The sequence below is a fragment of the Leucoraja erinacea genome, chromosome 3 (assembly GCF_028641065.1).
Source record: "Leucoraja erinacea ecotype New England chromosome 3, Leri_hhj_1, whole genome shotgun sequence".
Taxonomy (NCBI): domain Eukaryota; kingdom Metazoa; phylum Chordata; class Chondrichthyes; order Rajiformes; family Rajidae; genus Leucoraja; species Leucoraja erinaceus.
The window spans coordinates 111,197,712-111,206,900 of record NC_073379.1 but is presented as its reverse complement, the minus strand read 5'-3'; positions in this window follow the sequence as shown (position 1 = coordinate 111,206,900).

The following is a 9,189-nucleotide window of genomic DNA, read 5'->3' as shown; positions in this document are numbered from 1 at the left end:
AAGAGTTGATTACGTCCAAACAAATAGTTCAATTTGGTCCTGATTTTTCAACATTAGAAATGAGCTCTACTCTTTTACCAGTAACTAGTAAAACTCTGGTCGACACAAAACCTCTTCAAAGTACTGTTTCTGTTACACGTGAGACTGAGGAGGAATTTTCTGGATCTGGTTCGTGGGAGGTACAAACAGAGAAGGATGGTTTGTTGGTTAAAGTGCACACCCAGACCGCAGACAAGTCTGCATCAACAGTCGTGGTTGGCGATAAGGAAACCAGATACACGTTAGTTCCAGTCACCAGTGAAACTGAAGAGGGAGCTGCCTTTGATACCACTATGCCAGCAATTGGAAAAACATCTGAAGAAACTTCAACAGAAGCACCATCAGTGATCGCTGAGGGTATAACAATCCCAGAGGGAGAGGTTCTGGAGTCAACTGTGAAATTTCCAGCAATGCGAGTAACTGAGAAGATTTTAGTCAAACTGCCCTCTTTACCCGATTTTGAGAGTTCTGGTGAAGGAATGTTTACTATCAGACCCACTGGCCGGTTTGACCCTGATGTTTCCACACTGAAGATGAGCAGCCAAGAAATTCCAGTGACAAGCAGAACTTCATTGGAGGAGGAAGCTCTTCAAAGTGCTGTTCCAGCAGCAACTGATCAAGACACTGGACTGGTCACATCTGGATTACCTGACACACACACACGCTCTGATGGTTTGATGGTAAAAGTCCAGACACAGGTGGAAGACAGAACGGCAGCAACAGGTGGGGTCAGTGAGAAAGAAACCAGGTATACACTTGATTCAGTGACAGAAGAACTAGTCGAAGGAGAACGTCCTGTCACTGCTACTCCAGTAATGAAAACAAAGTTACAAGAATCCACATCAGAAGCACCATCAGTGATCACTGAGATCAAAACCATCCCAGAGAAAGTGGTTGTGACATCAACTGTGAAATCTCCAGCAACTGTGGAAACGGAGATAACAGAGAAAGTTTCAATCAAACTACCACCTTCTCCTGAAGTTGAGAGTTCTGGTGAAGAGTTGATTACGTCCAAACAAATTGTTCAATTTGGTCCTGATTTTTCAACATTAGAAATGAGCTCTACTCTTTTACCAGTAACTAGTAAAACTCTGGTCGACACAAAAACTCTTCAAAGTACTGTTTCTGTTACACGTGAGACTGAGGAGGAATTTTCTGGATCTGGTTCGTGGGAGGTACAAACAGAGAAGGATGGTTTGTTGGTTAAAGTGCACACACAGACCACAGACAAGTCTGCATCAACAGTCGTGGTTGGCGATAAGGAAACCAGATACGTGTTTGTTCCAGTCACCAGTGAAAGGGAAGAGGTTTCTGCCTCATGATACCACTATACACCAGTCATTGGAAAAATCTGAAGAATCTTCAAATACCACCAGTGATCACTGAGATAAAAATCATCAGAGGGAAAGTGGATATGGAGTCAACTGGGATATTTCCAGCAATTGAGGAATCTGGAATAATAGAGATTTCAGGCAAACTGCCCTCTTTTCCAGAGTTTGAGAGTTCTGGTGAAGGATTATTTACCATCAAACCCACTGGCCAGTTTCAACCTGGTGCATCCACACTAGAGGTGAGCAGCCAAGAAACTCCAGTGACCAGCAGAACTTCATTGGATGAGGAAGTACTTCACAGTGCTGTTCCAGCAGCAACTGATCAAGACACTGGACTGGTCACATCTGGATTACCTGACACACACACACGCATTGATGGTTTGATGGTAAAAGTCCAGACACAGGTTGAAGACAGAACGGCAGCAACAGGTGGGGTCAGTGAGAAGGAAACCAGGTATACACTTGATTCAGTGACAGAAGAACTAGTCGAAGGAGAACGTCCTGTCACTGCTACTCCACTAATGAAAACAAAGTTACAAGAATCCACATCAGAAGCACCATCAGTGATCACCGAGATCAAAACCATCCCAGAGAAAGTGGTTGTGACATCAACTGTGAAATCTCCAGCAACTGTGGAAACGGAGATAACAGAGAAAGTTTCAATCAAACTACCACCTTCTCCTGAAGTTGAGAGTTCTGGTGAAGAGTTGACTACGTCCAAACAAATTGTTCAATTTGGTCCTGATTTTTCAACATTAAAAATGAGCTCTACTCTTTTACCAGTAACTAGTAAAACTCTGGTCGATACAAAAACTCTTCAAAGTACTGTTTCTGTTACACGTGAGACTGAGGTGGAATTTTCTGGATCTGGTTCGTGGGAGGTACAAACAGAGAAGGATGGTTTGTTGGTTAAAGTGCACACACAGACCACAGACAAGTCTGCATCAACAGTCGTGGTTGGCGATAAGGAAACCAGATACGTGTTTGTTCCAGTCACCAGTGAAACGGAAGAGGTTTCTCCTCATGATACAGTTACACCAGTCATTGGAAAAGCTTCATCGGAAATACCACCAGTGATCACTGAGATCAAAACCATCGAAGGGAAAGTGGATATGGAGTCAACTGCGAAACCTTCAGTAATTGAGGAATCTGGAATAACAGAGAAAGTTTCAGGCAAACTACCATCTTTTCCAGAGTTTGAGAGTTCTGGTGAAGGATTATTTACCATCAAACCCACTGGCCAGTTTCAACCTGGTGCATCCACACTGGAGGTGAGCAGCCAAGAAACTCCAGTGACCAGCAGAACTTCATTGGATGAGGAAGTACTTCACAGTGCTGTTCCAGCACTGATCAACACTGGACTGATCAAGATTACACAGGACTGACTGGTCACGATGAAAAGTCCAAACTCTTCAAAGTACAGATGTTTCTGTATACACGTCAGTGACAGAGAACTGAGGAGGAACGTCCTTTCCTACTCCAGTGGAAACTGGTTACGTCCACATCAGGTACCATCAGTGAACTGAGATCAAAACCAAGGATGGTTGTGACATCAACTGTGAAATCTCCAAAGTGGAAACACACAGACCGCAGACACCCAGCCTGCCTCAAGTTGAGAGTTCTGGTGAAGAGTTGGCGATAATTTGGTCCTGAAACCAGAGCTCTACACGTTAGTTCCAGTCACCACTCTTCAAAACTGTTTGACAGAGGGAGCTGCCTTCGTGAGGTACCACTATGCCAGGAATTGGTTAAAGTGCACACAAGAAAGACAAGTCTGAAGAATCGATAAGGAAACAGAATGTGTTTGTTCCAGTCATCAGTGATCGGAAGAGGGGTCATGAACAATACCCAGATTGGGAGCTTCATCGGTTCAGTGGAGTCAACCTCGAAGGGAAAGTGGATTGGAGTCAACTGTGAAACCTCCAGTAAGGAATCTGGAATAACAGAGCAGGTTTTAGTCAAACTGCCCTCTTTACCCGATTTTGAGAGTTCTGGTGAAGGAATGTTTACTATCAGACCCACTGGCCGGTTTGACCCTGATGTTTCCACACTGGAGATGAGCAGCCAAGAAACTCCAGTGACAAGCAGAACTTCATTGGATGAGGAAGCTCTTCACAGTGCTGTTCCAGCAGCAACTGATCAAGACACTGGACTGGTCACATCTGGATTACCTGACACACACACACGCTCTGATGGTTTGATAGTAAAAGTCCAGACACAGGTGGAAGACAGAACGGCAGCAACAGATGTGGCCGGTGAGAAAGAAACCAGGTATGCACTTGATTCAGTGACAGAAGAACTAGTCGAAGGAGAACGTCCTGTCACTGCTACTCCAGTAATGAAAACAAAGTTACAAGAATCCACATCAGAAGCACCATCAGTGATCACTGAGATCAAAACCATCCCAGAGAAAGTGGTTGTGACATCAACTGTGAAATCTCCAGCAACTGTGGAAACGGAGATAACAGAGAAAGTTTCAATCAAACTACCACCTTCTGAAGTTGAGAGTTCTGGTGAAGAGTTGATAACTTCCAAACAAATTGTTCAATTTGGTCCTGATTTTTCAACATTAGAAATTAGTTCTACTCTTTTACCAGTAACTAGTAAAACTGTGGTCGACACAAAAACTCTTCAAAGTACTGTTTCTGTTACACGTGAGACTGAGGAGGAATTTTCTGGATCTGGTTCGTGGGAGGTACAAACAGAGAAGGATGGTTTGTTGGTTAAAGTGCACACACAGACCGCAGACAAGTCTGCATCAACAGTCGTGGTTGGCGATAAGGAAACCAGATACACGTTAGTTCCAGTCACCAGTGAAAGGGAAGAGGGAGCTGCCTTTGATACCACTATGCCGGCAATTGGAAAAACATCTGAAGAATCTTCAACAGAAGCACCATCAGTGATCGCTGAGGGTATAACAATCCCAGAGGGAGAGGTTCTGGAGTCAACTGTGAAATTTCCAGCAATGCGAGGAACTGAGAAGGTTTTAGTCAAACTGCCCTCTTTACCCGATTTTGAGAGTTCTGGTGAAGGAATGTTTACTATCAGACCCACTGGCCGGTTTGACCCTGATGTTTCCACACTGGAGATGAGCAGCCAAGAAACTCCAGTGACAAGCAGAACTTCATTGGATGAGGAAGCTCTTCAAAGTGCTGTTCCAGCAGCAACTGATCAAGACACTGGACTGGTCACATCTGGATTACCTGACACACACACACGCTCTGATGGTTCGATGATAAAAGTCCAGACACAGGTGGAAGACAGAACGGCAGCAACAGGTGGGGTCAGTGAGAAAGAAACCAGGTATACACTTGATTCAGTGACAGAAGAACTAGTCGAAGGAGAACGTCCTGTCACTGCTACTCCAGTAATGAAAACAAAGTTACAAGAATCCACATCAGAAGCACCATCAGTGATCACTGAGATCAAAACCATCCCAGAGAAAGTGGTTGTGACATCAACTGTGAAATCTCCAGCAACTGTGGAAACGGAGATAACAGAGAAAGTTTCAATCAAACTACCACCTTCTCCTGAAGTTGAGAGTTCTGGTGAAGAGTTGATTACGTCCAAACAATTTGTTCAATATGGACCTGATTTTTCAACATTAGAAATGAGCTCTACTCTTTTACCAGTAACTAGTAAAACTCTGGTCGACACAAAAACTCTTCAAAGTACTGTTTCTGTTACACGTGTGGGTGAGGAGGAATTTTCTGGATCTGGTTCGTGGGAGGTACAAACAGAGAAGGATGGTTTGTTGGTTAAAGTGCACACACAGACCGCAGACAAGTCTGCATCAACAGTCGTGGTTGGCGATAAGGAAACCAGATACGTGTTTGTTCCAGTCACCAGTGAAAGGGAAGAGGTTTCTCCTCATGATACAGTTACACCAGTCATTGGAAAAGCTTCATCGGAAATACCACCAGTGATCACTGAGATCAAAACCATCGAAGGGAAAGTGGATATGGAGTCAACTGTGAAACCTTCAGTAATTGAGGAATCTGGAATAACAGAGCAAGTTTCAGGCAAACTACCATCTTTTCCAGAGTTTGAGAGTTCTGGTGAAGGATTATTTACCATCAAACCCACTGGCCAGTTTCAACCTGGTGCATCCACACTAGAGGTGAGCAGCCAAGAAACTCCAGTGACCAGCAGATTATCTTTGGATGAGGAAGTACTTCACAGTGCTGTTCCAGCAGCAACTGATCAAGACACTGGACTGGTCACATCTGGATTACCTGACACACACACACGCTCTGATGGTTTGATGATAAAAGTCCAGACACAGGTGGAAGACAGAACGGCAGCAACAGAAGTGGTCGGTGAGAAAGAAACCAGGTATACACTTGATTCAGTGACAGAAGAACTAGTCGAAGGAGAACGTCCTGTCACTGCTACTCCAGTAATGAAAACAAAGTTACAAGAATCCACATCAGAAGCACCATCAGTGATCACTGAGATCAAAACCATCTCAGAGAAAGTGGTTGTGACATCAACTGCGAAATCTCCAGCAACTGTGGAAACGGAGATAACAGAGAAAGTTTCAATCAAACTACCACCTTCTCCTGAAGTTGAGAGTTCTGGTGAAGAGTTGATTACATCCAAACAAATTGTTCAATTTGGTCCTGATTTTTCAACATTAGAAATGAGCTCTACTCTTTTACCAGTAACTAGTAAAACTGTGGTCGACACAAAAACTCTTCAAAGTACTGTTTCTGTTACACGTGAGACTGAGGAGGAATTTTCTGGATCTGGTTCGTGGGAGGTACAAACAGAGAAGGATGGTTTGTTGGTTAAAGTGCACACACAGACCGCAGACAAGTCTGCATCAACAGTCGTGGTTGGCGATAAGGAAACCAGATACACGTTAGTTCCAGTCACCAGTGAAAGGGAAGAGGGAGCTGCCTTTGATACCACTATGCCAGCAATTGGAAAAACATCTGAAGAATCTTCAACAGAAGCACCATCAGTGATCGCTGAGGGTATAACAATCCCAGAGGGAGAGGTTCTGGAGTCAACTGTGAAATTTCCAGCAATGCGAGGAACTGAGAAGGATTTAGTCAAACTGCCGTCTTTACCCGATTTTGAGAGTTCTGGTGAAGGAATGTTTACTATCAGACCCACTGGCCGGTTTGACCCTGATGTTTCCACACTGGAGATGAGCAGCCAAGAAACTCCAGTGACAAGCAGAACTTCATTGGATGAGGAAGCTCTTCAAAGTGCTGTTCCAGCAGCAACTGATCAAGACACTGGACTGGTCACATCTGGATTACCTGACACACACACACGCACTGATGGTTCGATGATAAAAGTCCAGACACAGGTGGAAGACAGAACGGCAGCAACAGGTGTAGCCGGTGAGAAAGAAACCAGGTATACACTTGATTCAGTGACAGAAGAACTAGTCGAAGGAGAACGTCCTGTCACTGCTACTCCAGTAATGAAAACAAAGTTACAAGAATCCACATCAGAAGCACCATCAGTGATCACTGAGATCAAAACCATCCCAGAGAAAGTGGTTGTGACATCAACTGTGAAATCTCCAGCAACTGTGGAAACGGAGATAACAGAGAAAGTTTCAATCAAACTACCACCTTCTCCTGAAGTTGAGAGTTCTGGTGAAGAGTTGATTACGTCCAAACAAATTGTTCAATTTGGTCCTGATTTTTCAACATTAGAAATGAGCTCTACTCTTTTACCAGTAACTCGTAAAACTGAGGTCGACACAAAAACTCTTCAAAGTACTGTTTCTGTTACACGTGAGACTGAGATGGAATTTTCTGGATCTGGTTCGTGGGAGGAACAAACAGAGAAGGATGGTTTGTTGGTTAAAGTGCACACACAGACCGCAGACAAGTCTGCATCAACAGTCGTGGTTGGCGATAAGGAAACCAGATACGTGTTTGTTCCAGTCACCAGTGAAAGGGAAGAGGTTTCTCCTCATGATACAGTTACACCAGTCATTGGAAAAGCTTCATCGGAAATACCACCAGTGATCACTGAGATCAAAACCATCGAAGGGAAAGTGGATATGGAGTCAACTGGGATACCTCCAGTAATTGAGGAATCTGGAATAACGGAGCGAGATTCAGGCAAACTACCATCTTTTCCAGAGTTTGAGAGTTCTGGTGAAGGATTATTTACCATCAAACCCACTGGCCAGTTTCAACCTGGTGCATCCACACTAGAGGTGAGCAGCCAAGAAACTCCAGTGACCAGCAGAACTTCTTTGGATGAGGAAGTACTTCACAGTGCTGTTCCAGCAGCAACTGATCAAGACACTGGACTGGTCACATCTGGATTACCTGACACACACACACGCTCTGATGGTTTGATGATAAAAGTCCAGACACAGGTGGAAGACAGAACGGCAGCAACAGATGTGGCCGGTGAGAAAGAAACCAGGTATACACTTGATTCAGTGACAGAAGAACTAGTCGAAGGAGAACGTCCTGTCACTGCTACTCCAGTAATGAAAACAAAGTTACAAGAATCCACATCAGAAGCACCATCAGTGATCACTGAGATCAAAACCATCCCAGAGAAAGTGGTTGTGACATCAACTGTGAAATCTCCAGCAACTGTGGAAACGGAGATAACAGAGAAAGTTTCAATCAAACTACCACCTTCTCCTGAAGTTGAGAGTTCTGGTGAAGAGTTGATTACGTCCAAACAAATTGTTCAATTTGGTCCAGATTTTTCAACATTAGAAATGAGCTCTACTCTTTTACCAGTAACTAGTAAAACTCTGGTCGACACAAAAACTCTTCAAAGTACTGTTTCTGTTACACGTGTGGGTGAGGAGGAATTTTCTGGATCTGGTTCGTGGGAGGTACAAACAGAGAAGGATGGTTTGTTGGTTAAAGTGCACACACAGACCACAGACAAGTCTGCATCAACAGTCGTGGTTGGCGATAAGGAAACCAGATGCACGTTAGTTCCAGTCACCAGTGAAACGGAAGAGGGAGCTGCCTTTGATACCACCATGCCAGCAATTGGAAAAACATCTGAAGAATCTTCAACAGAAGCACCATCAGTGATCGCTGAGGGTATAACAATCCCAGAGGGAGAGGTTCTGGAGTCAACTGTGAAATTTCCAGCAATGCGAGGAACTGAGAAGGTTTTAGTCAAACTGCCCTCTTTACCCGATTTTGAGAGTTCTGGTGAAGGAATGTTTACTATCAGACCCACTGGCCGGTTTGACCCTGATGTTTCCACACTGGAGATGAGCAGCCAAGAAACTCCAGTGACAAGCAGAACTTCATTGGATGAGGAAGCTCTTCAAAGTGCTGTTCCAGCAGCAACTGATCAAGACACTGGACTGGTCACATCTGGATTACCTGACACACACACACGCTCTGATGGTTTGATGATAAAAGTCCAGACACAGGTGGAAGACAGAACGGCAGCAACAGGTGGGGTCAGTGAGAAAGAAACCAGGTATACACTTGATTCAGTGACAGAAGAACTAGTCGAAGGAGAACGTCCTGTCACTGCTACTCCAGTAATGAAAACAAAGTTACAAGAATCCACATCAGAAGCACCATCAGTGATCACTGAGATCAAAACCATCCCAGAGAAAGTGGTTGTGACATCAACTGTGAAATCTCCAGCAACTGTGGAAACGGAGATAACAGAGAAAGTTTCAATCAAACTACCACCTTCTCCTGAAGTTGAGAGTTCTGGTGAAGAGTTGATTACGTCCAAACAAATTGTTCAATTTGGTCCTGATTTTTCAACATTAGAAATGAGCTCTACTCTTTTACCAGTAACTAGTAAAACTCTGGTCGACACAAAAACTCTTCAAAGTACTATTTCTGTT